This window comes from Electrophorus electricus, unplaced genomic scaffold, assembly GCF_041902795.1.
Source record: "Electrophorus electricus isolate QZ-2024a unplaced genomic scaffold, ASM4190279v1 Scaffold35, whole genome shotgun sequence".
NCBI lineage: Eukaryota > Metazoa > Chordata > Actinopteri > Gymnotiformes > Gymnotidae > Electrophorus > Electrophorus electricus.
In genome coordinates, this window is record NW_027658638.1 from 1213517 (window position 1) to 1236083 (window position 22567).

Consider the following 22567-nt stretch of genomic DNA (forward strand, 5'->3'; position numbering starts at 1 on the left):
ATCATACTACTACTACGACCAGACTTCCAGGCCCAAGAGGTCAAACACAGTCATGCCCAGCAAAGTAGCTCTGGGCCTGGGCACACTTCATTCACTTTGTACCTTTAAATCATACTACTACTACTACTACCAGACTTCCAGGCCCAAGAGGTCAAACACAGTCATGCCCAGCAAAGTAGCTCTGGGCCTGGGCACACTTCAATCACTTTGTGCCTTTAAATCATACTACTACTACCACCAGACTTCCAGGGCCAAGAGGTCAAACACAGTCATGCCCAGCAAAGTAGCTCTGGGCCTGGGCACACTTCATTCACTTTGTACCTTTAAATCATACTACTACTACCAGACTTCCAGGCCCAAGAGGTCAAACACAGTCATGCCCAGCAAAGTAGCTCTGGGCCTGGGCACACTTCAATCACTTTGTGCCTTTAAATCATACTACTACTACCACCAGACTTCCAGGGCCAAGAGGTCAAACACAGTCATGCCAAGCAAAGTAGCTCTGGGCCTGGGCACACTTCAAGAAGTTTGACCCTTTATATAAGCCTAGAAATAGACTTCCAGGCCCAAGAGGTCAAACACAGTCATGCACAGCAAAGTAGCTCTGGGCCTGGGCACACTTCATTCACTTTGTACCTTTAAATCATACTACTACTACCAGACTTCCAGGCCCAAGAGGTCAAACACAGTCATGCCCAGCAAAGTAGCTCTGGGCCTGGGCACACTTCAATCACTTTGTGCCTTTAAATCATACTACTACTACCACCAGACTTCCAGGGCCAAGAGGTCAAACACAGTCATGCCCAGCAAAGTAGCTCTGGGACTGGGCACACTTCAAGAAGTTTGACCCTTTATATAAGCCTAGAAATAGACTTCCAGGCCCAAGAGGTCAAACACAGTCATGCACAGCAAAGTAGCTCTGGGCCTGGGCACACTTCAAGAAGTTTGACCCTTTATATAAGCCTAGAAATAGACTTCCAGGCCCAAGAGGTCAAACACAGTCATGCACAGCAAAGTAGCTCTGGGCCTGGGCACACTTCAATCACTTTGTGCCTTTAAATCATACTACTACTACCACCAGACTTCCAGGGCCAAGAGGTCACACAGTCATGCACAGCAAAGTAGCTCTGGGCCTGGGCACACTTCAAGAAGTTTGACCCTTTATATAAGCCTAGAAATAGACTTCCAGGCCCAAGAGGTCAAACACAGTCATGCACAGCAAAGTAGCTCTGGGCCTGGGCACACTTCAAGAAGTTTGACCCTTTATATAAGCCTAGAAATAGACTTCCAGGCCCAAGAGGTCAAACACAGTCATGCCCAGCAAAGTAGCTCTGGGCCTGGGCACACTTCAATCACTTTGTGCCTTTAAATCATACTACTACTACCACTAGACGTCCAGGGCCAAGAGGTCACACAGTCATGCACAGCAAAGTAGCTCTGGGCCTGGACACACTTCAAGAAGTTTGACCCTTTATATAAGCCTAGAAATAGACTTCCAGGCCCAAGAGGTCAAACACAGTCATGCCCAGCCAAGTAGCTCTGGGCCTGGGCACACTTCATTCACTTTGTACCTTTAAATCATACTACTACTACTACTACCAGACTTCCAGGCCCAAGAGGTCAAACACAGTCATGCCCAGCAAAGTAGCTCTGGGCCTGGGCACACTTCAATCACTTTGTGCCTTTAAATCATACTACTACTACCACCAGACTTCCAGGGCCAAGAGGTCACACAGTCATGCACAGCAAAGTAGCTCTGGGCCTGGGCACACTTCAAGAAGTTTCACCCTTTATATAAGCCTAGAAATAGACTTCCAGGCCCAAGAGGTCAAACACAGTCATGCACAGCAAAGTAGCTCTGGGCCTGGGCACACTTCATTCACTTTGTACCTTTAAATCATACTAGTACTACCAGACTTCCAGGCCCAAGAGTTCAATCACATTCATGCCCAGCAAAGTAGCTCTGGGCCTGGGCACACTTCAATCACTTTGTGCCTTTAAATCATACTACTACTACCAGACTTCCAGGCCCAAGAGGTCAAACACAGTCATGCCCAGCAAAGTAGCTCTGGGCCTGGGCACACTTCAATCACTTTGTGCCTTTAAATCATACTACTACTACCACCAGACTTCCAGGGCCAAGAGGTCAAACACAGTCATGCCCAGCAAAGTAGCTCTGGGCCTGGGCACACTTCATTCACTTTGTACCTTTAAATCATACTACTACTACCAGACTTCCAGGCCCAAGAGGTCAAACACAGTCATGCCCAGCAAAGTAGCTCTGGGCCTGGGCACACTTCAATCACTTTGTGCCTTTAAATCATACTACTACTACCACCAGACTTCCAGGGCCAAGAGGTCAAACACAGTCATGCCAAGCAAAGTAGCTCTGGGCCTGGGCACACTTCAAGAAGTTTGACCCTTTATATAAGCCTAGAAATAGACTTCCAGGCCCAAGAGGTCAAACACAGTCATGCACAGCAAAGTAGCTCTGGGCCTGGGCACACTTCATTCACTTTGTACCTTTAAATCATACTACTACTACCAGACTTCCAGGCCCAAGAGGTCAAACACAGTCATGCCCAGCAAAGTAGCTCTGGGCCTGGGCACACTTCAATCACTTTGTGCCTTTAAATCATACTACTACTACCACCAGACTTCCAGGGCCAAGAGGTCAAACACAGTCATGCCCAGCAAAGTAGCTCTGGGCCTGGGCACACTTCAAGAAGTTTGACCCTTTATATAAGCCTAGAAATAGACTTCCAGGCCCAAGAGGTCAAACACAGTCATGCACAGCAAAGTAGCTCTGGGCCTGGGCACACTTCAAGAAGTTTGACCCTTTATATAAGCCTAGAAATAGACTTCCAGGCCCAAGAGGTCAAACACAGTCATGCACAGCAAAGTAGCTCTGGGCCTGGGCACACTTCAAGAAGTTTGACCCTTTATATAAGCCTAGAAATAGACTTCCAGGCCCAAGAGGTCAAACACAGTCATGCACAGCAAAGTAGCTCTGGGCCTGGGCACACTTCAAGAAGTTTGACCCTTTATATAAGCCTAGAAATAGACTTCCAGGCCCAAGAGGTCAAACACAGTCATGCACAGCAAAGTAGCTCTGGGCCTGGGCACACTTCAATCACTTTGTGCCTTTAAATCATACTACTACTACGACCAGACTTCCAGGCCCAAGAGGTCAAACACAGTCATGCCCAGCAAAGTAGCTCTGGGCCTGGGCACACTTCATTCACTTTGTACCTTTAAATCATACTACTACTACTACTACCAGACTTCCAGGCCCAAGAGGTCAAACACAGTCATGCCCAGCAAAGTAGCTCTGGGCCTGGGCACACTTCAATCACTTTGTGCCTTTAAATCATACTACTACTACCACCAGACTTCCAGGGCCAAGAGGTCAAACACAGTCATGCCCAGCAAAGTAGCTCTGGGCCTGGGCACACTTCATTCACTTTGTACCTTTAAATCATACTACTACTACCAGACTTCCAGGCCCAAGAGGTCAAACACAGTCATGCCCAGCAAAGTAGCTCTGGGCCTGGGCACACTTCAATCACTTTGTGCCTTTAAATCATACTACTACTACCACCAGACTTCCAGGGCCAAGAGGTCAAACACAGTCATGCCAAGCAAAGTAGCTCTGGGCCTGGGCACACTTCAAGAAGTTTGACCCTTTATATAAGCCTAGAAATAGACTTCCAGGCCCAAGAGGTCAAACACAGTCATGCACAGCAAAGTAGCTCTGGGCCTGGGCACACTTCATTCACTTTGTACCTTTAAATCATACTACTACTACCAGACTTCCAGGCCCAAGAGGTCAAACACAGTCATGCCCAGCAAAGTAGCTCTGGGCCTGGGCACACTTCAATCACTTTGTGCCTTTAAATCATACTACTACTACCACCAGACTTCCAGGGCCAAGAGGTCAAACACAGTCATGCCCAGCAAAGTAGCTCTGGGCCTGGGCACACTTCAATCACTTTGTGCCTTTAAATCATACTACTACTACCAGACTTCCAGGGCCAAGAGGTCACACAGTCATGCCCAGCAAAGTAGCTCTGGGACTGGGCACACTTCAAGAAGTTTGACCCTTTATATAAGCCTAGAAATAGACTTCCAGGCCCAAGAGGTCAAACACAGTCATGCACAGCAAAGTAGCTCTGGGCCTGGGCACACTTCAATCACTTTGTGCCTTTAAATTATACTACTACTACCACCAGACTTCCAGGGCCAAGAGGTCACACAGTCATGCACAGCAAAGTAGCTCTGGGCCTGGGCACACTTCAAGAAGTTTGACCCTTTATATAAGCCTAGAAATAGACTTCCAGGCCCAAGAGGTCAAACACAGTCATGCACAGCAAAGTAGCTCTGGGCCTGGGCACACTTCAAGAAGTTTGACCCTTTATATAAGCCTAGAAATAGACTTCCAGGCCCAAGAGGTCAAACACAGTCATGCCCAGCAAAGTAGCTCTGGGCCTGGGCACACTTCATTCACTTTGTACCTTTAAATCATACTAGTACTACCAGACTTCCAGGCCCAAGAGTTCAATCACATTCATGCCCAGCAAAGTAGCTCTGGGCCTGGGCACACTTCAATCACTTTGTGCCTTTAAATCATACTACTACTACGAGACTTCCAGGCCCAAGAGGTCAAACACAGTCATGCCCAGCAAAGTAGCTCTGGGCCTGGGCACACTTCAATCACTTTGTGCCTTTAAATCATACTACTACTACCACCAGACTTCCAGGGCCAAGAGGTCAAACACAGTCATGCCCAGCAAAGTAGCTCTGGGCCTGGGCACACTTCATTCACTTTGTACCTTTAAATCATACTACTACTACCAGACTTCCAGGCCCAAGAGGTCAAACACAGTCATGCCCAGCAAAGTAGCTCTGGGCCTGGGCACACTTCAATCACTTTGTGCCTTTAAATCATACTACTACTACCACCAGACTTCCAGGGCCAAGAGGTCAAACACAGTCATGCCAAGCAAAGTAGCTCTGGGCCTGGGCACACTTCAAGAAGTTTGACCCTTTATATAAGCCTAGAAATAGACTTCCAGGCCCAAGAGGTCAAACACAGTCATGCACAGCAAAGTAGCTCTGGGCCTGGGCACACTTCATTCACTTTGTACCTTTAAATCATACTACTACTACCAGACTTCCAGGCCCAAGAGGTCAAACACAGTCATGCCCAGCAAAGTAGCTCTGGGCCTGGGCACACTTCAATCACTTTGTGCCTTTAAATCATACTACTACTACCACCAGACTTCCAGGGCCAAGAGGTCAAACACAGTCATGCCCAGCAAAGTAGCTCTGGGCCTGGGCACACTTCAAGAAGTTTGACCCTTTATATAAGCCTAGAAATAGACTTCCAGGCCCAAGAGGTCAAACACAGTCATGCACAGCAAAGTAGCTCTGGGCCTGGGCACACTTCAAGAAGTTTGACCCTTTATATAAGCCTAGAAATAGACTTCCAGGCCCAAGAGGTCAAACACAGTCATGCACAGCAAAGTAGCTCTGGGCCTGGGCACACTTCAAGAAGTTTGACCCTTTATATAAGCCTAGAAATAGACTTCCAGGCCCAAGAGGTCAAACACAGTCATGCACAGCAAAGTAGCTCTGGGCCTGGGCACACTTCAAGAAGTTTGACCCTTTATATAAGCCTAGAAATAGACTTCCAGGCCCAAGAGGTCAAACACAGTCATGCACAGCAAAGTAGCTCTGGGCCTGGGCACACTTCAATCACTTTGTGCCTTTAAATCATACTACTACTACGAACAGACTTCCAGGCCCAAGAGGTCAAACACAGTCATGCCCAGCAAAGTAGCTCTGGGCCTGGGCACACTTCATTCACTTTGTACCTTTAAATCATACTACTACTACTACTACCAGACTTCCAGGCCCAAGAGGTCAAACACAGTCATGCCCAGCAAAGTAGCTCTGGGCCTGGGCACACTTCAATCACTTTGTGCCTTTAAATCATACTACTACTACCACCAGACTTCCAGGGCCAAGAGGTCAAACACAGTCATGCCCAGCAAAGTAGCTCTGGGCCTGGGCACACTTCATTCACTTTGTACCTTTAAATCATACTACTACTACCAGACTTCCAGGCCCAAGAGGTCAAACACAGTCATGCCCAGCAAAGTAGCTCTGGGCCTGGGCACACTTCAATCACTTTGTGCCTTTAAATCATACTACTACTACCACCAGACTTCCAGGGCCAAGAGGTCAAACACAGTCATGCCAAGCAAAGTAGCTCTGGGCCTGGGCACACTTCAAGAAGTTTGACCCTTTATATAAGCCTAGAAATAGACTTCCAGGCCCAAGAGGTCAAACACAGTCATGCACAGCAAAGTAGCTCTGGGCCTGGGCACACTTCATTCACTTTGTACCTTTAAATCATACTACTACTACCAGACTTCCAGGCCCAAGAGGTCAAACACAGTCATGCCCAGCAAAGTAGCTCTGGGCCTGGGCACACTTCAATCACTTTGTGCCTTTAAATCATACTACTACTACCACCAGACTTCCAGGGCCAAGAGGTCAAACACAGTCATGCCCAGCAAAGTAGCTCTGGGCCTGGGCACACTTCAATCACTTTGTGCCTTTAAATCATACTACTACTACCAGACTTCCAGGGCCAAGAGGTCACACAGTCATGCCCAGCAAAGTAGCTCTGGGACTGGGCACACTTCAAGAAGTTTGACCCTTTATATAAGCCTAGAAATAGACTTCCAGGCCCAAGAGGTCAAACACAGTCATGCACAGCAAAGTAGCTCTGGGCCTGGGCACACTTCAATCACTTTGTGCCTTTAAATTATACTACTACTACCACCAGACTTCCAGGGCCAAGAGGTCACACAGTCATGCACAGCAAAGTAGCTCTGGGCCTGGGCACACTTCAAGAAGTTTGACCCTTTATATAAGCCTAGAAATAGACTTCCAGGCCCAAGAGGTCAAACACAGTCATGCACAGCAAAGTAGCTCTGGGCCTGGGCACACTTCAAGAAGTTTGACCCTTTATATAAGCCTAGAAATAGACTTCCAGGCCCAAGAGGTCAAACACAGTCATGCCCAGCAAAGTAGCTCTGGGCCTGGGCACACTTCAATCACTTTGTGCCTTTAAATCATACTACTACTACCACTAGACGTCCAGGGCCAAGAGGTCACACAGTCATGCACAGCAAAGTAGCTCTGGGCCTGGACACACTTCAAGAAGTTTGACCCTTTATATAAGCCTAGAAATAGACTTCCAGGCCCAAGAGGTCAAACACAGTCATGCCCAGCCAAGTAGCTCTGGGCCTGGGCACACTTCATTCACTTTGTACCTTTAAATCATACTACTACTACTACTACCAGACTTCCAGGCCCAAGAGGTCAAACACAGTCATGCCCAGCAAAGTAGCTCTGGGCCTGGGCACACTTCAATCACTTTGTGCCTTTAAATCATACTACTACTACCAGACTTCCAGGCCCAAGAGGTCAAACACAGTCATGCCCAGCAAAGTAGCTCTGGGCCTGGGCACACTTCAATCACTTTGTGCCTTTAAATCATACTACTACTACCACCAGACTTCCAGGGCCAAGAGGTCAAACACAGTCATGCCCAGCAAAGTAGCTCTGGGCCTGGGCACACTTCATTCACTTTGTACCTTTAAATCATACTACTACTACCAGACTTCCAGGCCCAAGAGGTCAAACACAGTCATGCCCAGCAAAGTAGCTCTGGGCCTGGGCACACTTCAATCACTTTGTGCCTTTAAATCATACTACTACTACCACCAGACTTCCAGGGCCAAGAGGTCAAACACAGTCATGCCAAGCAAAGTAGCTCTGGGCCTGGGCACACTTCAAGAAGTTTGACCCTTTATATAAGCCTAGAAATAGACTTCCAGGCCCAAGAGGTCAAACACAGTCATGCACAGCAAAGTAGCTCTGGGCCTGGGCACACTTCATTCACTTTGTACCTTTAAATCATACTACTACTACCAGACTTCCAGGCCCAAGAGGTCAAACACAGTCATGCCCAGCAAAGTAGCTCTGGGCCTGGGCACACTTCAATCACTTTGTGCCTTTAAATCATACTACTACTACCACCAGACTTCCAGGGCCAAGAGGTCAAACACAGTCATGCCCAGCAAAGTAGCTCTGGGCCTGGGCACACTTCAAGAAGTTTGACCCTTTATATAAGCCTAGAAATAGACTTCCAGGCCCAAGAGGTCAAACACAGTCATGCACAGCAAAGTAGCTCTGGGCCTGGGCACACTTCAAGAAGTTTGACCCTTTATATAAGCCTAGAAATAGACTTCCAGGCCCAAGAGGTCAAACACAGTCATGCACAGCAAAGTAGCTCTGGGCCTGGGCACACTTCAAGAAGTTTGACCCTTTATATAAGCCTAGAAATAGACTTCCAGGCCCAAGAGGTCAAACACAGTCATGCACAGCAAAGTAGCTCTGGGCCTGGGCACACTTCAATCACTTTGTGCCTTTAAATCATACTACTACTACCAGACTTCCAGGGCCAAGAGGTCACACAGTCATGCCCAGCAAAGTAGCTCTGGGACTCGGCACACTTCAAGAAGTTTGACCCTTTATATAAGCCTAGAAATAGACTTCCAGGCCCAAGAGGTCAAACACAGTCATGCACAGCAAAGTAGCTCTGGGCCTGGGCACACTTCATTAACTTTGTACCTTTAAATCATACTACTACTACGACCAGACTTCCAGGCCCAAGAGGTCAAACACAGTCATGCCCAGCAAAGTAGCTCTGGGCCTGGGCACACTTCATTCACTTTGTACCTTTAAATCATACTACTACTACTACTACCAGACTTCCAGGCCCAAGAGGTCAAACACAGTCATGCCCAGCAAAGTAGCTCTGGGCCTGGGCACACTTCAATCACTTTGTGCCTTTAAATCATACTACTACTACCACCAGACTTCCAGGGCCAAGAGGTCAAACACAGTCATGCCCAGCAAAGTAGCTCTGGGCCTGGGCACACTTCATTCACTTTGTACCTTTAAATCATACTACTACTACCAGACTTCCAGGCCCAAGAGGTCAAACACAGTCATGCCCAGCAAAGTAGCTCTGGGCCTGGGCACACTTCAATCCCTTTGTGCCTTTAAATCATACTACTACTACCACCAGACTTCCAGGGCCAAGAGGTCAAACACAGTCATGCCAAGCAAAGTAGCTCTGGGCCTGGGCACACTTCAAGAAGTTTGACCCTTTATATAAGCCTAGAAATAGACTTCCAGGCCCAAGAGGTCAAACACAGTCATGCACAGCAAAGTAGCTCTGGGCCTGGGCACACTTCATTCACTTTGTACCTTTAAATCATACTACTACTACCAGACTTCCAGGCCCAAGAGGTCAAACACAGTCATGCCCAGCAAAGTAGCTCTGGGCCTGGGCACACTTCAATCACTTTGTGCCTTTAAATCATACTACTACTACCACCAGACTTCCAGGGCCAAGAGGTCAAACACAGTCATGCCCAGCAAAGTAGCTCTGGGCCTGGGCACACTTCAATCACTTTGTGCCTTTAAATCATACTACTACTACCAGACTTCCAGGGCCAAGAGGTCACACAGTCATGCCCAGCAAAGTAGCTCTGGGACTGGGCACACTTCAAGAAGTTTGACCCTTTATATAAGCCTAGAAATAGACTTCCAGGCCCAAGAGGTCAAACACAGTCATGCACAGCAAAGTAGCTCTGGGCCTGGGCACACTTCAAGAAGTTTGACCCTTTATATAAGCCTAGAAATAGACTTCCAGGCCCAAGAGGTCAAACACAGTCATGCACAGCAAAGTAGCTCTGGGCCTGGGCACACTTCAATCACTTTGTGCCTTTAAATCATACTACTACTACCACCAGACTTCCAGGGCCAAGAGGTCACACAGTCATGCACAGCAAAGTAGCTCTGGGCCTGGGCACACTTCAAGAAGTTTCACCCTTTATATAAGCCTAGAAATAGACTTCCAGGCCCAAGAGGTCAAACACAGTCATGCACAGCAAAGTAGCTCTGGGCCTGGGCACACTTCATTCACTTTGTACCTTTAAATCATACTAGTACTACCAGACTTCCAGGCCCAAGAGTTCAATCACATTCATGCCCAGCAAAGTAGCTCTGGGCCTGGGCACACTTCAATCACTTTGTGCCTTTAAATCATACTACTACTACCAGACTTCCAGGCCCAAGAGGTCAAACACAGTCATGCCCAGCAAAGTAGCTCTGGGCCTGGGTACACTTCAATCACTTTGTGCCTTTAAATCATACTACTACTACCACCAGACTTCCAGGGCCAAGAGGTCAAACACAGTCATGCCCAGCACAGTAGCTCTGGGCCTGGGCACACTTCATTCACTTTGTACCTTTAAATCATACTACGACTACCAGACTTCCAGGCCCAAGAGGTCAAACACAGTCATGCCCAGCAAAGTAGCTCTGGGCCTGGGCACACTTCAATCACTTTGTGCCTTTAAATCATACTACTACTACCACCAGACTTCCAGGGCCAAGAGGTCAAACACAGTCATGCCAAGCAAAGTAGCTCTGGGCCTGGGCACACTTCAAGAAGTTTGACCCTTTATATAAGCCTAGAAATAGACTTCCAGGCCCAAGAGGTCAAACACAGTCATGCACAGCAAAGTAGCTCTGGGCCTGGGCACACTTCATTCACTTTGTACCTTTAAATCATACTACTACTACCAGACTTCCAGGCCCAAGAGGTCAAACACAGTCATGCCCAGCAAAGTAGCTCTGGGCCTGGGCACACTTCAATCACTTTGTGCCTTTAAATCATACTACTACTACCACCAGACTTCCAGGGCCAAGAGGTCAAACACAGTCATGCCCAGCAAAGTAGCTCTGGGCCTGGGCACACTTCAAGAAGTTTGACCCTTTATATAAGCCTAGAAATAGACTTCCAGGCCCAAGAGGTCAAACACAGTCATGCACAGCAAAGTAGCTCTGGGCCTGGGCACACTTCAAGAAGTTTGACCCTTTATATAAGCCTAGAAATAGACTTCCAGGCCCAAGAGGTCAAACACAGTCATGCACAGCAAAGTAGCTCTGGGCCTGGGCACACTTCAAGAAGTTTGACCCTTTATATAAGCCTAGAAATAGACTTCCAGGCCCAAGAGGTCAAACACAGTCATGCACAGCAAAGTAGCTCTGGGCCTGGGCACACTTCAATCACTTTGTGCCTTTAAATCATACTACTACTACCAGACTTCCAGGGCCAAGAGGTCACACAGTCATGCCCAGCAAAGTAGCTCTGGGACTGGGCACACTTCAAGAAGTTTGACCCTTTATATAAGCCTAGAAATAGACTTCCAGGCCCAAGAGGTCAAACACAGTCATGCACAGCAAAGTAGCTCTGGGCCTGGGCACACTTCATTAACTTTGTACCTTTAAATCATACTACTACTACGACCAGACTTCCAGGCCCAAGAGGTCAAACACAGTCATGCCCAGCAAAGTAGCTCTGGGCCTGGGCACACTTCATTCACTTTGTACCTTTAAATCATACTACTACTACTACTACTACCAGACTTCCAGGCCCAAGAGGTCAAACACAGTCATGCCCAGCAAAGTAGCTCTGGGCCTGGGCACACTTCAATCACTTTGTGCCTTTAAATCATACTACTACTACCACCAGACTTCCAGGGCCAAGAGGTCAAACACAGTCATGCCCAGCAAAGTAGCTCTGGGCCTGGGCACACTTCATTCACTTTGTACCTTTAAATCATACTACTACTACCAGACTTCCAGGCCCAAGAGGTCAAACACAGTCATGCCCAGCAAAGTAGCTCTGGGCCTGGGCACACTTCAATCACTTTGTGCCTTTAAATCATACTACTACTACCACCAGACTTCCAGGGCCAAGAGGTCAAACACAGTCATGCCAAGCAAAGTAGCTCTGGGCCTGGGCACACTTCAAGAAGTTTGACCCTTTATATAAGCCTAGAAATAGACTTCCAGGCCCAAGAGGTCAAACACAGTCATGCACAGCAAAGTAGCTCTGGGCCTGGGCACACTTCATTCACTTTGTACCTTTAAATCATACTACTACTACCAGACTTCCAGGCCCAAGAGGTCAAACACAGTCATGCCCAGCAAAGTAGCTCTGGGCCTGGGCACACTTCAATCACTTTGTGCCTTTAAATCATACTACTACTACCACCAGACTTCCAGGGCCAAGAGGTCAAACACAGTCATGCCCAGCAAAGTAGCTCTGGGCCTGGGCACACTTCAATCACTTTGTGCCTTTAAATCATACTACTACTACCAGACTTCCAGGGCCAAGAGGTCACACAGTCATGCCCAGCAAAGTAGCTCTGGGACTGGGCACACTTCAAGAAGTTTGACCCTTTATATAAGCCTAGAAATAGACTTCCAGGCCCAAGAGGTCAAACACAGTCATGCACAGCAAAGTAGCTCTGGGCCTGGGCACACTTCAAGAAGTTTGACCCTTTATATAAGCCTAGAAATAGACTTCCAGGCCCAAGAGGTCAAACACAGTCATGCACAGCAAAGTAGCTCTGGGCCTGGGCACACTTCAATCACTTTGTGCCTTTAAATCATACTACTACTACCACCAGACTTCCAGGGCCAAGAGGTCACTCAGTCATGCACAGCAAAGTAGCTCTGGGCCTGGGCACACTTCAAGAAGTTTGACCCTTTATATAAGCCTAGAAATAGACTTCCAGGCCCAAGAGGTCAAACACAGTCATGCACAGCAAAGTAGCTCTGGGCCTGGGCACACTTCAAGAAGTTTGACCCTTTATATAAGCCTAGAAATAGACTTCCAGGCCCAAGAGGTCAAACACAGTCATGCCCAGCAAAGTAGCTCTGGGCCTGGGCACACTTCAATCACTTTGTGCCTTTAAATCATACTACTACTACCACTAGACGTCCAGGGCCAAGAGGTCACACAGTCATGCACAGCAAAGTAGCTCTGGGCCTGGACACACTTCAAGAAGTTTGACCCTTTATATAAGCCTAGAAATAGACTTCCAGGCCCAAGAGGTCAAACACAGTCATGCCCAGCCAAGTAGCTCTGGGCCTGGGCACACTTCATTCACTTTGTACCTTTAAATCATACTACTACTACTACTACCAGACTTCCAGGCCCAAGAGGTCAAACACAGTCATGCCCAGCAAAGTAGCTCTGGGCCTGGGCACACTTCAATCACTTTGTGCCTTTAAATCATACTACTACTACCACCAGACTTCCAGGGCCAAGAGGTCACACAGTCATGCACAGCAAAGTAGCTCTGGGCCTGGGCACACTTCAAGAAGTTTCACCCTTTATATAAGCCTAGAAATAGACTTCCAGGCCCAAGAGGTCAAACACAGTCATGCACAGCAAAGTAGCTCTGGGCCTGGGCACACTTCATTCACTTTGTACCTTTAAATCATACTAGTACTACCAGACTTCCAGGCCCAAGAGTTCAATCACATTCATGCCCAGCAAAGTAGCTCTGGGCCTGGGCACACTTCAATCACTTTGTGCCTTTAAATCATACTACTACTACCAGACTTCCAGGCCCAAGAGGTCAAACACAGTCATGCCCAGCAAAGTAGCTCTGGGCCTGGGCACACTTCATTCACTTTGTACCTTTAAATCATACTACTACTACTACTACCAGACTTCCAGGCCCAAGAGGTCAAACACAGTCATGCCCAGCAAAGTAGCTCTGGGCCTGGGCACACTTCAAGAAGTTTGACCCTTTATATAAGCCTAGAAATAGACTTCCAGGCCCAAGAGGTCAAACACAGTCATGCACAGCAAAGTAGCTCTGGGCCTGGGCACACTTCATTCACTTTGTACCTTTAAATCATACTACTACTACCAGACTTCCAGGCCCAAGAGGTCAAACACAGTCATGCCCAGCAAAGTAGCTCTGGGCCTGGGCACACTTCAATCACTTTGTGCCTTTAAATCATACTACTACTACCACCAGACTTCCAGGGCCAAGAGGTCAAACACAGTCATGCCCAGCAAAGTAGCTCTGGGCCTGGGCACACTTCAAGAAGTTTGACCCTTTATATAAGCCTAGAAATAGACTTCCAGGCCCAAGAGGTCAAACACAGTCATGCACAGCAAAGTAGCTCTGGGCCTGGGCACACTTCAATCACTTTGTGCCTTTAAATCATACTACTACTACCACCAGACTTCCAGGGCCAAGAGGTAACACAGTCATGCACAGCAAAGTAGCTCTGGGCCTGGGCACACTTCAAGAAGTTTCACCCTTTATATAAGCCTAGAAATAGACTTCCAGGCCCAAGAGGTCAAACACAGTCATGCACAGCAAAGTAGCTCTGGGCCTGGGCACACTTCATTCACTTTGTACCTTTAAATCATACTAGTACTACCAGACTTCCAGGCCCAAGAGTTCAATCACATTCATGCCCAGCAAAGTAGCTCTGGGCCTGGGCACACTTCAATCACTTTGTGCCTTTAAATCATACTACTACTACCAGACTTCCAGGCCCAAGAGGTCAAACACAGTCATGCCCAGCAAAGTAGCTCTGGGCCTGGGCACACTTCAATCACTTTGTGCCTTTAAATCATACTACTACTACCACCAGACTTCCAGGGCCAAGAGGTCAAACACAGTCATGCCCAGCAAAGTAGCTCTGGGCCTGGGCACACTTCATTCACTTTGTACCTTTAAATCATACTACTACTACCAGACTTCCAGGCCCAAGAGGTCAAACACAGTCATGCCCAGCAAAGTAGCTCTGGGCCTGGGCACACTTCAATCACTTTGTGCCTTTAAATCATACTACTACTACCACCAGACTTCCAGGGCCAAGAGGTCAAACACAGTCATGCCCAGCAAAGTAGCTCTGGGCCTGGGCACACTTCAATCACTTTGTGCCTTTAAATCATACTACTACTACCAGACTTCCAGGGCCAAGAGGTCACACAGTCATGCCCAGCAAAGTAGCTCTGGGACTGGGCACACTTCAAGAAGTTTGACCCTTTATATAAGCCTAGAAATAGACTTCCAGGCCCAAGAGGTCAAACACAGTCATGCACAGCAAAGTAGCTCTGGGCCTGGGCACACTTCAATCACTTTGTGCCTTTAAATCATACTACTACTACGACCAGACTTCCAGGGCCAAGAGGTCAAACACAGTCATGCCAAGCAAATTAGCTCTGGGCCTGGGCACACTTCAAGAAGTTTGACCCTTTATATAAGCCTAGAAATAGACTTCCAGGCCCAAGAGGTCAAACACAGTCATGCACAGCAAAGTAGCTCTGGGCCTGGGCACACTTCATTCACTTTGTACCTTTAAATCATACTACTACTACCAGACTTCCAGGCCCAAGAGGTCAAACACAGTCATGCCCAGCAAAGTAGCTCTGGGCCTGGGCACACTTCAATCACTTTGTGCCTTTAAATCATACTACTACTACCACCAGACTTCCAGGGCCAAGAGGTCAAACACAGTCATGCCCAGCAAAGTAGCTCTGGGCCTGGGCACACTTCAATCACTTTGTGCCTTTAAATCATACTACTACTACCAGACTTCCAGGGCCAAGAGGTCAAACACAGTCATGCCCAGCAAAGTAGCTCTGGGCCTGGGCACACTTCATTCACTTTGTACCTTTAAATCATACTACTACTACTACTACCAGACTTCCAGGCCCAAGAGGTCAAACACAGTCATGCCCAGCAAAGTAGCTCTGGGCCTGGGCACACTTCAATCACTTTGTGCCTTTAAATCATACTACTACTACCACCAGACTTCCAGGGCCAAGAGGTCAAACACAGTCATGCCCAGCAAAGTAGCTCTGGGCCTGGGCACACTTCATTCACTTTGTACCTTTAAATCATACTACTACTACCAGACTTCCAGGCCCAAGAGGCCAAACACAGTCATGCCCAGCAAAGTAGCTCTGGGCCTGGGCACACTTCAATCACTTTGTGCCTTTAAATCATACTACTACTACCACCAGACTTCCAGGGCCAAGAGGTCAAACACAGTCATGCACAGCAAAGTAGCTCTGGGCCTGGGCACACTTCAAGAAGTTTGACCCTTTATATAAGCCTAGAAATAGACTTCCAGGCCCAAGAGGTCAAACACAGTCATGCACAGCAAAGTAGCTCTGGGCCTGGGCACACTTCATTCACTTTGTACCTTTAAATCATACTACTACTACCAGACTTCCAGGCCCAAGAGGTCAAACACAGTCATGCCCAGCAAAGTAGCTCTGGGCCTGGGCACACTTCAATCACTTTGTGCCTTTAAATCATACTACTACTACCACCAGACTTCCAGGGCCAAGAGGTCAAACACAGTCATGCCCAGCAAAGTAGCTCTGGGCCTGGGCACACTTCAATCACTTTGTGCCTTTAAATCATACTACTACTACCAGACTTCCAGGGCCAAGAGGTCACACAGTCATGCCCAGCAAAGTAGCTCTGGGACTGGGCACACTTCAAGAAGTTTGACCCTTTATATAAGCCTAGAAATAGACTTCCAGGCCCAAGAGGTCAAACACAGTCATGCACAGCAAAGTAGCTCTGGGCCTGGGCACACTTCAAGAAGTTTGACCCTTTATATAAGCCTAGAAATAGACTTCCAGGCCCAAGAGGTCAAACACAGTCATGCACAGCAAAGTAGCTCTGGGCCTGGGCACACTTCAATCACTTTGTGCCTTTAAATCATACTACTACTACCACCAGACTTCCAGGGCCAAGAGGTCACACAGTCATGCACAGCAAAGTAGCTCTGGGCCTGGGCACACTTCAAGAAGTTTCACCCTTTATATAAGCCTAGAAATAGACTTCCAGGCCCAAGAGGTCAAACACAGTCATGCACAGCAAAGTAGCTCTGGGCCTGGGCACACTTCAAGAAGTTTGACCCTTTATATAAGCCTAGAAATAGACTTCCAGGCCCAAGAGGTCAAACACAGTCATGCCCAGCAAAGTAGCTCTGGGCCTGGGCACACTTCAATCACTTTGTGCCTTTAAATCATACTACTACTACCACTAGACGTCCAGGGCCAAGAGGTCACACAGTCATGCACAGCAAAGTAGCTCTGGGCCTGGACACACTTCAAGAAGTTTGACCCTTTATAAAAGCCTAGAAATAGACTTCCAGGCCCAAGAGGTCAAACACAGTCATGCCCAGCCAAGTAGATCTGGGCCTGGGCACACTTCATTCACTTTGTACCTTTAAATCATACTACTACTACTACTACCAGACTTCCAGGCCCAAGAGGTCAAACACAGGCATGCCCAGCAAAGTAGCTCTGGGCCTGGGCACACTTCATTCACTTTGTGCCTTTAAATCATACTACTACTACCACCAGAATTCCTGGGCCAAGAGGTCACACAGTCATGCACAGCAAAGTGGCTCTGGGCCTGGGCACACTTCAAGAAGTTTGACCCTTTATATAAGCCTAGAAATAGACTTCCAGGCCCAAGAGTTCAAACACAGTCATGCACAGCAAAGTAGCTCTGGGCCTGGGCACACTTCAATCACTTTGTGCCTTTAAATCATACTACTACTACCACCAGACTTCCAGGGCCAAGAGGTCAAACACAGTCATGCCCAGCAAAGTAGCTCTGGGCCTGGGCACACTTCAAGAAGTTTGACCCTTTATATAAGCCTAGAAATAGACTTCCAGGCCCAAGAGGTCAAACACAGTCATGCACAGCAAAGTAGCTCTGGGCCTGGGCACACTTCAAGAAGTTTGACCCTTTATATAAGCCTAGAAATAGACTTCCAGGCCCAAGAGGTCAAACACAGTCATGCACAGCAAAGTAGCTCTGGGCCTGGGCACACTTCAAGAAGTTTGACCCTTTATATAAGCCTAGAAATAGACTTCCAGGCCCAAGAGGTCAAACACAGTCATGCACAGCAAAGTAGCTCTGGGCCTGGGCACACTTCAATCACTTTGTGCCTTTAAATCATACTACTACTACCAGACTTCCAGGGCCAAGAGGTCACACAGTCATGCCCAGCAAAGTAGCTCTGGGACTGGGCACACTTCAAGAAGTTTGACCCTTTATATAAGCCTAGAAATAGACTTCCAGGCCCAAGAGGTCAAACACAGTCATGCACAGCAAAGTAGCTCTGGGCCTGGGCACACTTCATTAACTTTGTACCTTTAAATCATACTACTACTACGACCAGACTTCCAGGCCCAAGAGGTCAAACACAGTCATGCCCAGCAAAGTAGCTCTGGGCCTGGGCACACTTCATTCACTTTGTACCTTTAAATCATACTACTACTACTACTACCAGACTTCCAGGCCCAAGAGGTCAAACACAGTCATGCCCAGCAAAGTAGCTCTGGGCCTGGGCACACTTCAATCACTTTGTGCCTTTAAATCATACTACTACTACCACCAGACTTCCAGGGCCAAGAGGTCAAACACAGTCATGCCCAGCAAAGTAGCTCTGGGCCTGGGCACACTTCATTCACTTTGTACCTTTAAATCATACTACTACTACCAGACTTCCAGGCCCAAGAGGTCAAACACAGTCATGCCCAGCAAAGTAGCTCTGGGCCTGGGCACACTTCAATCACTTTGTGCCTTTAAATCATACTACTACTACCACCAGACTTCCAGGGCCAAGAGGTCAAACACAGTCATGCCAAGCAAAGTAGCTCTGGGCCTGGGCACACTTCAAGAAGTTTGACCCTTTATATAAGCCTAGAAATAGACTTCCAGGCCCAAGAGGTCAAACACAGTCATGCACAGCAAAGTAGCTCTGGGCCTGGGCACACTTCATTCACTTTGTACCTTTAAATCATACTACTACTACCAGACTTCCAGGCCCAAGAGGTCAAACACAGTCATGCCCAGCAAAGTAGCTCTGGGCCTGGGCACACTTCAATCACTTTGTGCCTTTAAATCATACTACTACTACCACCAGACTTCCAGGGCCAAGAGGTCAAACACAGTCATGCCCAGCAAAGTAGCTCTGGGCCTGGGCACACTTCAATCACTTTGTGCCTTTAAATCATACTACTACTACCAGACTTCCAGGGCCAAGAGGTCACACAGTCATGCCCAGCAAAGTAGCTCTGGGACTGGGCACACTTCAAGAAGTTTGACCCTTTATATAAGCCTAGAAATAGACTTCCAGGCCCAAGAGGTCAAACACAGTCATGCACAGCAAAGTAGCTCTGGGCCTGGGCACACTTCAAGAAGTTTGACCCTTTATATAAGCCTAGAAATAGACTTCCAGGCCCAAGAGGTCAAACACAGTCATGCACAGCAAAGTAGCTCTGGGCCTGGGCACACTTCAATCACTTTGTGCCTTTAAATCATACTACTACTACCACCAGACTTCCAGGGCCAAGAGGTCACACAGTCATGCACAGCAAAGTAGCTCTGGGCCTGGGCACACTTCAAGAAGTTTCACCCTTTATATAAGCCTAGAAATAGACTTCCAGGCCCAAGAGGTCAAACACAGTCATGCACAGCAAAGTAGCTCTGGGCCTGGGCACACTTCAATCACTTTGTGCCTTTAAATCATACTACTACTACCAGACTTCCAGGGCCAAGAGGTCACACAGTCATGCCCAGCAAAGTAGCTCTGGGACTGGGCACACTTCAAGAAGTTTGACCCTTTATATAAGCCTAGAAATAGACTTCCAGGCCCAAGAGGTCAAACACAGTCATGCACAGCAAAGTAGCTCTGGGCCTGGGCACACTTCAATCACTTTGTGCCTTTAAATCATACTACTACTACCACCAGACTTCCAGGGCCAAGAGGTCAAACACAGTCATGCCCAGCAAAGTAGCTCTGGGCCTGGGCACACTTCATTCACTTTGTACCTTTAAATCATACTACTACTACCAGACTTCCAGGCCCAAGAGGTCAAACACAGTCATGCCCAGCAAAGTAGCTCTGGGCCTGGGCACACTTCAATCACTTTGTGCCTTTAAATCATACTACTACTACCACCAGACTTCCAGGGCCAAGAGGTCAAACACAGTCATGCCCAGCAAAGTAGCTCTGGGCCTGGGCACACTTCAATCACTTTGTGCCTTTAAATCATACTACTACTACCAGACTTCCAGGGCCAAGAGGTCACACAGTCATGCCCAGCAAAGTAGCTCTGGGACTGGGCACACTTCAAGAAGTTTGACCCTTTATATAAGCCTAGAAATAGACTTCCAGGCCCAAGAGGTCAAACACAGTCATGCACAGCAAAGTAGCTCTGGGCCTGGGCACACTTCAAGAAGTTTGACCCTTTATATAAGCCTAGAAATAGACTTCCAGGCCCAAGAGGTCAAACACAGTCATGCACAGCAAAGTAGCTCTGGGCCTGGGCACACTTCAATCACTTTGTGCCTTTAAATCATACTACTACTACCACCAGACTTCCAGGGCCAAGAGGTCACACAGTCATGCACAGCAAAGTAGCTCTGGGCCTGGGCACACTTCAAGAAGTTTCACCCTTTATATAAGCCTAGAAATAGACTTCCAGGCCCAAGAGGTCAAACACAGTCATGCACAGCAAAGTAGCTCTGGGCCTGGGCACACTTCATTCACTTTGTACCTTTAAATCATACTAGTACTACCAGACTTCCAGGCCCAAGAGTTCAATCACATTCATGCCCAGCAAAGTAGCTCTGGGCCTGGGCACACTTCAATCACTTTGTGCCTTTAAATCATACTACTACTACCAGACTTCCAGGCCCAAGAGGTCAAACACAGTCATGCCCAGCAAAGTAGCTCTGGGCCTGGGCACACTTCAATCACTTTGTGCCTTTAAATCATACTACTACTACCACCAGACTTCCAGGGCCAAGAGGTCAAACACAGTCATGCCCAGCAAAGTAGCTCTGGGCCTGGGCACACTTCATTCACTTTGTACCTTTAAATCATACTACTACTACCAGACTTCCAGGCCCAAGAGGTCAAACACAGTCATGCCCAGCAAAGTAGCTCTGGGCCTGGGCACACTTCAATCACTTTGTGCCTTTAAATCATACTACTACTACCACCAGACTTCCAGGGCCAAGAGGTCAAACACAGTCATGCCAAGCAAAGTAGCTCTGGGCCTGGGCACACTTCAAGAAGTTTGACCCTTTATATAAGCCTAGAAATAGACTTCCAGGCCCAAGAGGTCAAACACAGTCATGCACAGCAAAGTAGCTCTGGGCCTGGGCACACTTCATTCACTTTGTACCTTTAAATCATACTACTACTACCAGACTTCCAGGCCCAAGAGGTCAAACACAGTCATGCCCAGCATAGTAGCTCTGGGCCTGGGCACACTTCAATCACTTTGTGCCTTTAAATCATACTACTACTACCACCAGACTTCCAGGGCCAAGAGGTCAAACACAGTCATGCCCAGCAAAGTAGCTCTGGGCCTGGGCACACTTCAAGAAGTTTGACCCTTTATATAAGCCTAGAAATAGACTTCCAGGCCCAAGAGGTCAAACACAGTCATGCACAGCAAAGTAGCTCTGGGCCTGGGCACACTTCAAGAAGTTTGACCCTTTATATAAGCCTAGAAATAGACTTCCAGGCCCAAGAGGTCAAACACAGTCATGCACAGCAAAGTAGCTCTGGGCCTGGGCACACTTCAAGAAGTTTGACCCTTTATATAAGCCTAGAAATAGACTTCCAGGCCCAAGAGGTCAAACACAGTCATGCACAGCAAAGTAGCTCTGGGCCTGGGCACACTTCAATCACTTTGTGCCTTTAAATCATACTACTACTACCAGACTTCCAGGGCCAAGAGGTCACACAGTCATGCCCAGCAAAGTAGCTCTGGGACTGGGCACACTTCAAGAAGTTTGACCCTTTATATAAGCCTAGAAATAGACTTCCAGGCCCAAGAGGTCAAACACAGTCATGCACAGCAAAGTAGCTCTGGGCCTGGGCACACTTCATTAACTTTGTACCTTTAAATCATACTACTACTACGACCAGACTTCCAGGCCCAAGAGGTCAAACACAGTCATGCCCAGCAAAGTAGCTCTGGGCCTGGGCACACTTCATTCACTTTGTACCTTTAAATCATACTACTACTACTACTACCAGACTTCCAGGCCCAAGAGGTCAAACACAGTCATGCCCAGCAAAGTAGCTCTGGGCCTGGGCACACTTCAATCACTTTGTGCCTTTAAATCATACTACTACTACCACCAGACTTCCAGGGCCAAGAGGTCAAACACAGTCATGCCCAGCAAAGTAGCTCTGGGCCTGGGCACACTTCATTCACTTTGTACCTTTAAATCATACTACTACTACCAGACTTCCAGGCCCAAGAGGTCAAACACAGTCATGCCCAGCAAAGTAGCTCTGGGCCTGGGCACACTTCAATCACTTTGTGCCTTTAAATCATACTACTACTACCACCAGACTTCCAGGGCCAAGAGGTCAAACACAGTCATGCCAAGCAAAGTAGCTCTGGGCCTGGGCACACTTCAATCACTTTGTGCCTTTAAATCATACTACTACTACCACCAGACTTCCAGGGCCAAGAGGTCAAACACAGTCATGCCCAGCAAAGTAGCTCTGGGCCTGGGCACACTTCAATCAC